At 35.9% G+C, this 14579-nt stretch overlaps 1 non-coding gene across 1 annotated transcript; it reads left to right on the forward strand.

Annotated features, from left to right (window-relative positions):
- Positions 1-2717: 2717 nt before the first annotated feature.
- Positions 2718-2789, forward strand: TRNAA-UGC (transfer RNA alanine (anticodon UGC)). The gene has a single exon. It is a non-coding gene; the product is annotated as a tRNA-Ala (tRNA).
- Positions 2790-14579: the final 11790 nt, after the last annotated feature.

Consider the following 14579-nt stretch of genomic DNA (forward strand, 5'->3'; position numbering starts at 1 on the left):
ATCAATTACCAATACATATATCTTCCATTTCCACACCAATGGAAAAAGATGTACAGCGAATAAAAAACACACGCTCAGACATCAATGACCACCGGACCCCTTTATACAGAACATCGCGGAGCTGGAAAAAACCACACCGATGACCACCAACCCCTTTAGAGTGAACACGCACACACCCGGGTCCCAGGTGGGGAAGGGGGAGGGTATTCTCAGGTAAACCCACAGGTGAAACCTTCTATGAGAAGCGCGACTATTTTGCCAAGACTTCCGGGGCATAATCCAGGTGTGGGTCTTAGCCTGGGTCTTATTGGGTCCTGTGGGCATCATATAACGGGTGTACAGTATCTCTCGAGTATCTCTCTGCCTAATAAGCCCAACGAGTGAAAGGGAGAGAGACAAAATGTGATGGGAAGGAGGGAGATGAATTATTGGCAGCAACTCCCAGTCTGTCATAGTAATGGGGCAATGCTATGCAGTTTCGACCTACGCGCAGATTCGAACACTTTCATTTGTTTTCAGAGTAAAAGTTCTCTGTTAAAAATGGCTTTCACTTTCTAATTAGTGTTATTTCTCTTTAAGAAATTTCATTTTAAATATCTGACGTGTTATTTCATTCATTCATTGATGTTATATTACGAGAAATAACAATTGCTTTCTTCAACTTAGCAAAGAATAAAACTTTAATACCGTTGCAGTCTCCCATCAGTGAATAATCCCCATACACATTCATTATTCACTTTCACTTGCAAACCTCTTCCAGACTTTCCCCAAATCAATGGACCTGTTCCCCATTCATTCAAACTATGGGAAACCAGAAATGTGAACATATCATAACCGTGTCCAAAAAATATAAAGAATTCGAGAAGTTAAGAGGGCGTTGTGGTTATTACAATTACGAAAGTATCTGGTAAAGAGTGACCAGTAGGTTCTATATATGTCATAAAGTGTTTACTATTTGCACGCGTTTCAAATTTGCGAAACAAATAAACAAATTGTGCATAATGCTTTGTTTACCATAGGTGTGAAGGCCTGCGAACGACTATGAAAGATCTCTAATTTACAAAGTACCCTAAAAAAAAGAACTGAGTTACCAATACATAAAATTACATTAACATTCAGAATTAGAGAAACGTTGTGCTAAAATCCATCTCCCACTCCAGAAACTTAGCACAAATAAATATAACAGGAATGCCTTGGCTAACTCTGGAGAAAACAGCAAACGGTGAAAATATTTTTTTTTTTTGTCTAATTTTAGTCTTTATTGCCACAATAACCGAGCCTTTGTTTGTGCGAAGGACACAGCTGTTTCTGCCAGAGCCTAACTGTAAGTTTCGATTTTATTTTCACGCCGCACGAAGGATATTGTAAAGATAGGAATTCTCTGTTAGAAGAAGGATGGTAAGCCTATGTTAAGGTATAAGGGAGGGTTGCATTACTAAGTTTTTGAAAGGTTTAATATTGTCGTCGCAAAAGTACAAATAAAGAAATAGATAACCAAATAAATAAATTGAAAAAACAAATGAATAAAAATTCTGAATCACCATACTCTGATATTACAAGGAAAATATTATGCATGCTTTTAAACATGATAAAATAAAAATAAGATAATACTTGCTAATTTTGAATATTTATCAGGGCTGCTGGAAAAAAAAGACCTTATAAAACAATTTTTAATTCCTGTTACGAATAATGAGAGAGAGAGAGAGAGAGAGAGAGAGAGAGAGAGAGAGAGAGAGAGAGAGAGAGAGAGAGAGAGAGAGCAGAAACTAGCAATATGGTAAATTCTTGCTAATTTTCAATATTGCTCAGACTTGGGAAAGAAAAACTGTAATAAAACAATTTGAAATTCCTATTACTGAATACTGAAGAGAGAGAGAGAGAGAGAGAGAGAGAGAGAGAGAGAGAGAGAGAGAGAGAGAGAGAGAGAGAGAGAGAGCAGGAGAAACTAGCAAGACTACATAATGCGGGAACTACAGAAAAAAAGGGGGGGGAGAGGTTCTCTAATTCCCATAACTTTCCCTTGATGTGACTTCGCGACTCAGTGATCCTGAATCACTTTTAGTTTCAATAGTTATAGATACCTTCATATAAAATCCTTAACTATTGGATATTTTACATCACACATGGATAGACAATTAGCACGCAAGCACGCTGAAACAGCAAGCAGTTATAGCAATATAAAAAGCGAAAAATATTACATCATTTAAAAATATCTATATTTCAGCTCAATGAGACACTATGTATATTTTAACATCATACATTCGAAGACACGTCTCTCTATCGTGTCTTTGCCTTATACTCATTGCTAACATACCATACCTATCTATGCAACTGTCTCTCGTGAACCTGATAGTACAGAGAGAGAGAGAGAGAGAGAGAGAGAGAGAGAGAGAGAGAGAGAGAGAGAGAGAGAGAGATTGCCCTAAGGGTACATGACTGATCGTTTTCAGCGATGGCCTTGGTGACCGTTTTCTATACGAGAGTGGTACCGGTGGAGGGGGGGGACACTTACGTAAAAGCTTTCGACTGATATCTGTTAGATCCTGGTTAGTTTTCCTTCGTTATATGCGTCCATTTATCTTCGCCATTTCGTTATATTTCGCAGTTACAACTTAAACCAACATTTCGTAAGATGGACATCTTAAACGAACGTAAATTAAATAACGAAAACGAAGAAAACGGTTTGATATTGAATGAGTTTGTGGGCAGTTTCTCAAGGGGGTGTAGCTCAGTGGTAGAGCGCTCGCTTTGCATGTGAGAGGCCCCGGGTTCGATCCCCGGCACCTCCATTCAATTTTGAACCAGAATTGTTTGAGTTTGGACCACGATAAGGTTGTGCATTCTATAAGAAAGCCTCCTGTGTGTATAATAGTTAGATGGGAAATTCGTTACACAAAAAATATTAAAACCACAAAGAAAAAAATTTAAAGCAGGACGTGTATTTACTATCTACCTACATTTACCGATGACGTGATAAGGCAAAGTGACACTGACAATCAGGAGAGAGAGAGAGAGAGAGAGAGAGAGAGAGAGAGAGAGAGAGAGAGAGAGAGAGAATTACACTGACATCAGCGCGCGCACGCACAAACACACGGTATCACATTGTCAGCAGAGAGAGACAATTACATTGCCAGCACACACACGCAGAGAGAGAAGAGAGAGAGAATAACAGCAGTAATAAGCAATTATTACACCTTGCTTGGCGTCACATCCGGCATGGAACAATTTTTATTTGATTACAATTTCATCTCATTTGTTTTGTTCAGCTTAAATGATGTTCATTTACAGTGAAAGTCAACCTCTCTCTCTCTCTCTCTCTCTCTCTCTCTCTCTCTCTCTCTCTCTCTCTCTCTACGCAGTTATAACCTGAGAACCATAGATGACATATCCGATAACAACCTGTATAATAATAATAAGTCTTTTGATAACGCATTTCACATAACGGTTTAAGTAATACGTTATATGCATTAACACTTAGGACGAATTAATACGCAAAACTATCAATTAAGGAGAAATCTGACTTCATAAACATTAAGTGCTTAACATTACGACTTAATGGAATTACTCAACATTACTTCCGAATTGCACTGTGCTGACGTGCAACAACGACTGGGCAACCAAAGACATGACTATTGCACAATTTTGTTCTATAAATGTCTCAGTAATCAACTACTGATTTACTTATCTTATCAGAGGCGTCAAAAGCCTCCTTTTAAAAGAACGATTTCAAGAGCTAAATATAAGGTCTCTCGCTTTAGTTAACAGTCTATATAAATGTAAAGTCTATATAAATATAAATAATTTACTCTCAAAATAGGACGCAAATCAGTTACGCATATCTGTTATGCAATAATGTTACGCATTTAATATTTAAGAAGTAAAACTTCTCTAGAGGAAATATATACAAGTCTATGCCTACGAGATCCTCCACACAACGATCTAAATTTGACATAAATAAGCCCAAAATTAAATCTATATATATTTTTAAAGCACGCTCTATAACTTAACATTATATCAATACTGTTATTACAACTGTTATCATTAAATAGACTTATTATCGTACTGGTTATTAATAACGTTATCACCTTCATCCAGGCTTTGTCAGACTCTTGTCTTCAACCTTCAGTCGTCTGTATTTCTCACAATCACTTTAAACTTCCTGTATTTTGGAACACGAGGAGAAAATGTTTTTTTTTTTTTTTTTTTTGAGGTTGGGATGTGGAGGGAGTGGGGGACAAAAGGGGAGGGGGGTATTCGGAGGACTGCCTAACATCCTTCTGTTTGTAGATCCTAATGTTGTGGAAGTCTTTTGTACACAAGGGCTCATCCATCGATTACAATTTAAAGTATGAATTGTATGTATGTATGTATGTATGTATATACATACATATATATATATGTAATATGTATGTATATATATATATATATATATATATATATATATATATATATATATATATATATATATATATGAATATCTTTTACTGTAATACAACAGTATAATGTACAGTATATATACATATAATGTCTGTGTGCGTGTGTGATATACTGTACATATATATATATATATATATATATATATATATATATATATATATATATATATATATATATATATATATATATACTCGTATATGCCCGGGTGTGTGTCTGGTCAAACCAAGTATCATAAAACAAAAGAGAGAAAGTTCAAAAGTTAAGAAAAAAACAACAAGAAAACAACGTGAGAAAAACAAGAATCCAATTCAATGGGAAGAAGACTGTTTTTCTCTGAGAGACACCTGATGCTGCATAAAACCTGTTCAAAGAATGGACAGCACTTCACAGCAGCAACAGCAAATTCGACCGAGAGGCAAAATAAATAACAGGCAATTACAGATTATACAAAAATACCACAGTAATACCGGTACCCCGTTACACACGAGAACGTGTCGGTACAAATCGAGAAGAAAGGGGCGGGGGGATGGTAGGTACCCTCGCTACTGCACGGGTGAGAAGGGTAATTACCATGGTGCTCACCTGTTCGATAATACAGTCTCCAGAATCTTACTTACATACCCGAATTCAATGGAGTATCTATTGGGGTATCCATGCAGCTAGCACCATTACCCGTCGACAAAAAACTGGAGCATCCGTGGAAACGTAAACAGACCTTGTAAACAGACTTCGTAAACAGACCAGTTAACAGACATGCAGAGAAAGTCTGTTGGCGACCAATCTACCCACCCGTGGGCCACGCGCAGACGTGACCAGTTACTGTGATTTCCTGTTTCTCTGTGTCTGTTTATTTGTCTCTCTCCCACTTCATTCATTTATCTTTTACTAAATGAAGGATAAATGCCAAAGGCTTTCGCTTTACAAGTTTATAAAGTGAATTAGAAGACATTACGCACCAACGAAACTTATGAAGGTTGAAAAGTGGAAAAATCACACGCAGATGAGCCAACATCAGCAGCTGATTTCAACCGGGCCTTTCGGCTAGCTAAGTATGAAGCTGATGTAAATATTATGAAGCTGATGTAAATATTATGAGAGAGAGAGAGAGAGAGAGAGAGAGAGAGAGAGAGAGAGAGATTAATATATATAAAACCACTCGCGGATTCAAACATTCGCCAAAACAAAAAAGATTAATTTCGAAATATTTTCAATCATTTGGTCCAGCAACCCAAAACATCAAACAATACAAACAAACAAACAAGGCATTTCCATTCATCACCATTTACAGCTTATTCAGCTGGCCGATCTCTCTATAACTTTGAGACAAACGCATCATTGGAGTCTGACCTCAGCGTCTCTCTCTTTCCTCCTACTCCTCCTCCTCCTCCGCCTCCTCCTATGACGTCATGTACCTGGTTGAATGAAGACTCAGTATGAGTCACTGAAGATGACAAATTACGACTCACTGAACTACTTGGAATTGATCAAGTCATCAGACACAATAAGTATAAATAGAGAGAAGGCATCATCATCATCATCATCATCATCATCATCATAATAATAATAATAATAATAATAATAATAATAATACATAACGTTAATAAATAAACAAAACACGTTTATAAATAATATATATATATATATATATATATATAAATATATATATATATATATATATATATATATATATATATATATATATATATATATATATATATATATATATATATATATATATATATATATATATATATATATATATATATATATATATAAAGCCTCTAATGTTCTTATTGAGCTATCTAACGTTTTACTCCTTAAAAGATATTCATTTATCAATCTACATAAACTATTTATGCAAATCGATGAATAAATTTAAGCCACTCAGTAAATATACGTAAGCCTCAGTAACCTGTGAGAGAGAGAGAGAGAGAGAGAGAGAGAGAGAGAGAGAGAGAGAGAGAGAGATCCAAAATAAAAAATACCTCATAAAATTATTGAAATTATCATATAACTACTTTCACTTTACACAAAATACAACACACACACACACACAAACAAAAAATAAGACAAAGCACAAACGAAATTCTTAGTGACAGGTATCCATTAGCCTCTACTGCCTGTGAGTCACCAGGAATCTTTTGAGAATCTTGAACCTCTTTCTATCACGACTGATGACTGCATGACTGGGCCTCTCTCTCTCTCTCTCTCTCTCTCTCTCTCTCTCTCTCTCTCTCTCTCTCTCTCTCTCTCTCTCTCTCTCTCTCTCTCTCTCTCTCTCTCTCTCTCTCTCTCTCTCTCTCTCTCTCTCTCATCTGTTCTCATGCATATATATATATATATATATATATATATATATATATATATATATATATATATATATATATATATATATATATATAATAAATATATATGTATTATATTCATATACATATTTATATTTATATTTTTATGTGCATATATACACACATCTATAAATATAAATAAATAAAAATATATTTATGTTTATATAAACATACATATATGCACATATATATATTAAAAATATCTTATACATATACAATATACATATGCATGAAAGTCTGTGTCGAAACATTAAACTGAATAGACAAACCAACCTGACCTGAGAGAGAGAGAGAGAGAGAGAGAGAGAGAGAGAGAGAGAGAGAGAGAGAGAGAGAGAGAGAGAGAATGCCAAAAATAACAGTTTCACCAAAATAATACATTTTCACACGAACGAAGTCTTGAAGTCCACCAACCGCTTCTCAAGACCATTTGGAGCCTTCAGAATGTTCTAAAGCACCTCCTGGGAGTTGTAACAACACCACAACTATAGCAAATGAACAACACCACAACCTATAACCTTAAGGAAGGAAGGAAGGAAATGAGAAAGAACCCTCTAGCTATGTTAAGTTTTCAAGTCAGGTAATATCACCTTCGTCGACGCGTTTCTGAGGTTATAGAAATAAATAATTTTACTCAGCTTTCTTCGATGGAGATCAAGTACTGAAATAATCATATTCATAATCGTATAAATCATTTCAATAATTTATGACTAAATCAAGCAACGTGAAAAGTGAGATTTTGACAATGAAGAACCTCATTATTACGTCATTTTAAACTCATTATCGCCGTTTATAACAGTGATAAGATGGTGAGGGTAAACACATACTTAGCAGCCTGCACGGAATGTCTGTAAATTAACAGACTGTATTTCTTTACAATGAGAGAGAGAGAGAGAGAGAGAGAGAGAGAATTACACAGACTTTCTTTCATTTACACAGCTTGCAGCCTTATAAATAAAGCAATAATCAAAGTTGAAAGAGAGAGAGAGAGAGAGAATACACAGACATTCTTTCATTTTCACAGCTTGCAACCGTATAAATAAAGCAACACCAGCTCTATAGAGAGAGAGAGAGAGAGAGAGAGAGAGAGAGAGAGAGAGAGAGAGAGAGAGAGAGAGAGAGAAGCATCCAGTAAGTAGAGCGGATGTAGAAAAAGCAAGGAAATCGTTTCCACCTCACCTGCTAATTAGTTTCTCGTCGTATCTTAACCTTCTCACACTCACCGAGAGAGAGAGAGAGAGAGAGAGAGAGAGATTCAATACAAATATTGAAGGTATCACATGTTATTAATGCAGCGTGAACTAGACTTCCTTGTTTGAAGCGAGAGAGAGAGAGAGAGAGAGAGAGAGAGAGAGGCAACATAGGTGAAATACAGTTGACCACAAGGCTGAAAATGACCCAGGGTTCATTTTCAAATATTCAAGAGCACCCTTTCCTGACCAATCCATTAGAAGAAAATCAATGCTATTATTATTATTATTATTATTATTATTATTATTATTATTATTATTATTATTATTATTATTATTATTAGACTTGAAATTCAAGCTTCCAAAGAATATTAGTGTTCATTTGAAATAAGTAACAGAAGATAATAAGGAATACAGAAAGAAGATATCTGTTCTTAGAAAAGAAAAAACAAATAAAATACATAAATAAATAAATAAAAATGTAAGTGAATTATTAAACTACAAGGAGCATTGTTTTAGGGTAGTAATGCGTTGTCTCTTCGCTTTTAGTTTTGAGGTTCCAGTTGAACTTTTGAAGTCCCAACTGAACTTTTGAAGTTCCACAATTGGGCTTTTGAGGTTTCAGTTGAACTTTCTAGGCTTAAATTGAACTTTTGAGGTGCCAATTTAACTGAAGAGGTTCAAATTGAACTTTTAAGATTCAATTGAACTTTGGAGGTTCCAATTGAACTTTTGAATTTTAAGTGAAATTTTCAGGATCCATTTCTATATCTACCTTTAAACAACCCGACACCTTCTAAAATCACAACAGGATCCAGAAATTCCCAAAATTTCCCTTAAACCAATTCCCAACAATCTGTCGTTCCATTTTAAGCAACTCTTTCGGCCTCCAGCGGGAAGCCCTTCGGAGCATTTTCCAGGGCGGTGCCCCTTTGCGGTCCTTCGCCACTGGAGGAAATGGCCAGGCTCCCCTGCATAGTGAGGTGAAAGTTGATAATTTAACAGCTGTTTGTGGCTTGTTGAAATGTCTGTGTGAGAGATGATTTATTCGTCTTTGTACTGCGGTAGAATTACCTGTTGTTCAGTGGGTACCTTTCTTCTGTGGGTATTTTCTTCAGTGGGTTTCCAGTTGGGTAAATAACATAATAACATATGCATTACAGGATGAGTCTTCCACTGGAAGTCTTGGAATCAGAGAAAGTAAAGAATGGAGAGATTCTTCTTACCAGGTGAGATTCGAATCCACGTTAGATGGACGGTTGATATTAGTGATTTGATCACTATGGAAACGAATAAGGATAAGAATGTATGTATGTATGTATGTACAGTATATATATATATATATATATATATATATATATATATATATATATATATATATCATATATAAATATAATATATATATATATATATATATATATATATATATATATATATATATATATATATATATATATATAAAATTAATAATAAAATTTTTAGCACAAAGTCACACAATAATAAAGAGTTAAACACAAAACAGACACAATAAGTAAATAGATAAATAAATAAATACGAAATAATTCACCAAAGAAAAAAAAGGCAAAAATAAGGAAAAAGGGTCTCTCCCAAAAATTATGGAAGCCAAAACCCTCCGAGGGAATTTCCCGTAATTAAAGCATCTTGGGGAGAGAGAGAGAGAGAGAGAGAGAGAGAGAGAGAGAGAGAGAGAATTAGATATTAGATTCACCCATAGTCAGAGAGGGACGAAGAGTTCACCCATAAAGTCTCTCTCTCTCTCTCTCTCTCTCTCTCTCTCTTCCACTCGACCTCGAACTTTAACCTTGAGGTGAGCAGAGTGCCAAAGCCTCAAGGCCGTGATGGAGACGAGGAAGATGAATATATGCTTGATCACAGTACGCCACATTAGTGAACGAAAGATGCGTACCTCTTTTATTAAGGAAAATGAGAACGAATTAGAAAGATGCATATGTGTTAAGATGATTAGAATGAATTCTCAGCTTACACACAAATAACAATTACTATTATTGTCATTGTTATTCAGAAATTGAACCCTATTCATATGGAACAAGCCCACCACAGGGGCCAGTGACTTGAAATTCAAGCTCCCAAAGAATATGGTGTTCATTTGAAAGGTGTAACAGAAGGAAACAGGGAATACAGAAAGAGAGATCAGTTATTAGAAAACAAAAAAAAAAAATAGGTTAACAAATTAATAGATAGATAAAGATGTAAGTAAATCATTAAAATAGAAGGAGAATCGTTTTAAGGTAGTATTACACTGCATCTTGGCTTGAACATTTTGAGGTTTCAATTGCACAACATAAATGTTAATTAAGGCTTCGCTGTATATTACAAAAACATCAAACATATTAAATGGTAACATTAGGTAATAAATGAAAAACACACGGGGAATCCCTGTAGTTATATCAGTTAGAGGGAACAAATTTAATTTGCAGAATGTTGCAACAACAGAGTTCAGACCAAGCAGGGCCAGTTAAGTGTGGCAATATAACGGAATAACATTACATCATTCCTATACCACAATACGTACATCTAGTTACAGTCATATTCGAAATTAACCTTTCTACGCGTAAATGAACAGTCCTCTCTCTCTCTCTCTCTCTCTCTCTCTCTCTCTCTCTCTCTCTCTCTCACACACACACACACAAAATATTCAACGAAAAAGATCCACGCTCACGTCCTAACCTGATAAGAAGATTCGTTCTCACTCCTCGCATGAGTTGAAACAGACAGAGACTTTCTACTTCCCCTGGGGAACTCCTCTGCCTCCAAGGAAGAGTTCGATGACAAATTCGGGCACACCCTCCCAAATTGAGGGTTTGTCACATTTTTCCTGCTCTCTCTCTCTCTCTCTCTCTCTCTCTCTCTCTCTCTCTCTATCCAGTGAACCTGGATCTGGGATATAGCGTGAGGGGTAATCAGCAAGGAATGCTAGACGCTGCTGGCACATTGGCTCCTAGGACACCCAGAGGCCAGGGCGTGGGGCTCGCAATCTCATTCCCCCCCTACAAAATTAAGTTCTGGAAATCAGAAGGGTAACAATTTTCGGAGTAACCACTTCAAGGAGAGAAGGCATATAGAGTTCATAAGTATATATATGTGCATATATATACAGTATGTATATATATGTATATATATATTATAGTTAATTTTATAAAGTTTACATAAGCCGGCACCGCTTAAATACATTGCAATAAACCAGGAATATTTCTAAGAGAGAATTAACTCATAAATAGAACCAGGGAATTCAGATAACAACCTCTGTCATGTATTAAGCTGTCATTCTGAATCCGCTCAGCTTAAGTGTCGGTGAGAATGTTCAGATAACACGAAACTGTTATAATAATCTTACGTAAAGCCAATATGTACACGTATAATGTTTGTGAGTGTTAGAGTAAAAATCTGCATGTATACACATTGAATTATGCATGTATTCGTATGTAAAGTATATGCATACACACTGACACACATAACCACGCGTATGAAATTTGGCAACAATATCCCACAATTTAGGAACTTAATGCACGAGAGAGAGAGAGAGAGAGAGAGAGAGAGAGAGAGAGAGGCAACTCAGTCAAGAAAAAACGTTGGCAACTTAAAAAAACGTTGCTTAAAAATAAGAACTTACATTTAATGCATAAACAGAGAGAGAGAGAGAGAGAGAGAGAGAGAGAGAGAGAGAGAGAGAGAGAGAGAGAGAGAGAGAGAGAGAGAGAAAGTATTTCTGGCTGCTCAATCAAGAAAAATGTTGCTTAAATTAAGACCTTACATTTAATGCATAAACAGAGAGAGAGAGAGAGAGAGAGAGATACAAGCGACCTTGACCTTTGAGTAAGATCAACAGTAATCCTTGCTTGCCATGAAAGCACACGACACTTAGCGGTAATGCAAGCAATATGAATGACAGGAAATGACTCCGCTTCGTACAAAGCACTTTCCCACTACACTGTTAAATATTAACATTTACCTGTCCATGTGTATATGAAATTGGTATAATTTCCTTTACTTTAGTTTTATTTTTGCAAAGAATAAAAGTGGAATACCAGGAAATGAACACAAAAAATATAAAAGACAAAAAATATACAAGGTATATCATGAACTGAATTAGTAAAATTGCTAGAAAAATTTTTTAAAAATTATGACTTATATGTGTATATACTGCATAGATATAGTGTTCATACACACACACATATATATATCTGTGTATGTATACATCAACAATTCATACAGCTATAAAAATCACCCAGTACAGACGATATACACTACGTGTTATAAGAACACACAGATATGCATTGCCAGTTTCATCAATAACATAATCTCCACAAAAAAACCTCCCATTAGGTCAAAAGAAAAAAAAAATATGACACCCCCATAAAACTGACATAAAGGTCTCACCCATACAAAAAAAAATAAATAAAAAACTACCATTATTAGAAGCGTTTCACGCCCTTCCATTGAACGCTGCTAACTCAATCTAGTTGGGTAATTATGTCTGGGGCACCCCCCCACCCCGCTATTAGGGTCATTACCATAATTAGTCAACTCGTCCCATCCTGTGACTACCCTCGCGAAGACCTCAAATAACGATTACCTGAAAGGGTAATCTGAATTACATCGGTCAAACGATTTGTTTTCTAGTTTTCATTCTCTCTTGAAAATGCAAGATCTTTCTTTCAACCAATGGCCTTCTCAATATCAAACTCTGTTACCATTTATTATTATTATTATTATTATTATTATTATTATTATATAGAGGTGTCCCTATCTTTCTGATTTATTTTTAGGGATACTGCATTCTGCCAGTAACGCGCCGATGTTTGTCATTCTTGGAGAGGAAAGCAGTTTCAAATCCGGGTAGTTTTATTTCTGACGAATTCACTATATCAGCTACTGAGTAACGACGATGGTGTATGTATGTATGTATGTATGTATGTATGTATACACACACACACACACACACACATATATATATATATATATATATATATATATATATATATATATATATATATTATATATATATATATATCTTGCATTCTTTGTATCTTCAACACAAAATTGGGATTTCATGGAAGCATCCTATAATGCATACTCGCTCTCTCTCTCTCTCTCTCTCTCTCTCTCTCTCTCTCTCTCTCTCTCTCTCTCTTCATTCCTTTTCATTCATTGGTAACTCGTCAGTGTCCCCCGCCCCATCCCATTAACTCATTAATTCTGACCTTTAATTGTCGCCATTGTACTAACCCACCCTCTCTCTCTCTCTCTCTCTCTCTCTCTCTCTCTCTCTCTCTCTCTTTCCTCTCTCCCCGATTCCTTTTCCGAAAGAGTCACGAGAGGCAGAAAAAATTAACCGCCCACACCGCTCTAAGTCCTCCTATCTATTTTAGTAGATAGGAGAAACATTACTAGTTCAGAAACACTACTTTAGTTTCCCCTATCCATTCTGACAAGGACGCCCACAGTTGCGATTCGAATAACTTTTCATTTTATTGCTAAATTCATGAATCTTTCGAATTAATAACAAAAACAGTGACATTTCCTTTATCTTTATACAATTTGCTGTTTCTACAATTCCAAAACTGTCCTTAAATCAATCTTCATATAGAAGAAAATGACATCTAGGATATAACCATAAGAGGAAATAATTCTTTTACTGGCACAAAAATTACAAATCACTCTCTAAGCTTGAAAGAACTAAGAAACAATACAAGGAAGTATTCCTATTGAAACTGCAAGGGTAAAAGTAAAGTTACGACGGGGGTGGTGGTAAAGAATTGGGTTCCCTCTTACTTTTTTCCGTAAAGGTCGGCGGAAACCCAGTACAATAAAAGGGGAGAGAAACTTTAGCAGGAAACGAAAAGTCTAAATGATAAAAGGTTATAGGAATCAATGAAACAAGTAGGAAGTGAAATCTGTGATGATACAGAATTCAGATAAACAGACAAATAGACAGATGGAACATTTTCCTTCACATCTGTGCGTGGTGGCCCAACTTTATACCAAATCTTATTGCAATCCCTTCAACTGTTTAAGGAGGCGTTGCAATAACGAGATAAATGGTACAGACTGACAGCTAGCTGCAAAATCGTAAGCAATTCAGCACTGACCCACGGACAGACTAACAAATCACCACCTTTCCGTCAAATTTATACCAGACAATCTACTTTCTGCATCAGCTTTGTGTGAAAACCCTTCAATCATGTAGGGGCAGATGCAAGAATGGACAAATACACAATCAAACAGACAATATTCCTCCATGTGACCCTAATCGTGACGCTCCAAAGCACCTCAGAGGAGTTGCGATGACAACGTAAGCGCGACAGAGCCACTGACGACCACAGACTGACAGACAGATAACAGCCAGGTGTGGCAGAGAATCCCTTCAACTTACTAAGAGCTGTGATGACACTTTAAGCGCCACGGACGAACAGACAAAGATACAGACTTACAGAAAAACTACAGCCTCAACATTGTCAGTAGGGTACTAATAAAATTGAGAAAATGATATAAAATAGATTCAAGGGGACAGCCAATTCTATTTCATTCGCGTCGACTACATAAATTATGTATTTTCAGGGCTTAG

This window comes from Macrobrachium rosenbergii, chromosome 27, assembly GCF_040412425.1.
Source record: "Macrobrachium rosenbergii isolate ZJJX-2024 chromosome 27, ASM4041242v1, whole genome shotgun sequence".
NCBI lineage: Eukaryota > Metazoa > Arthropoda > Malacostraca > Decapoda > Palaemonidae > Macrobrachium > Macrobrachium rosenbergii.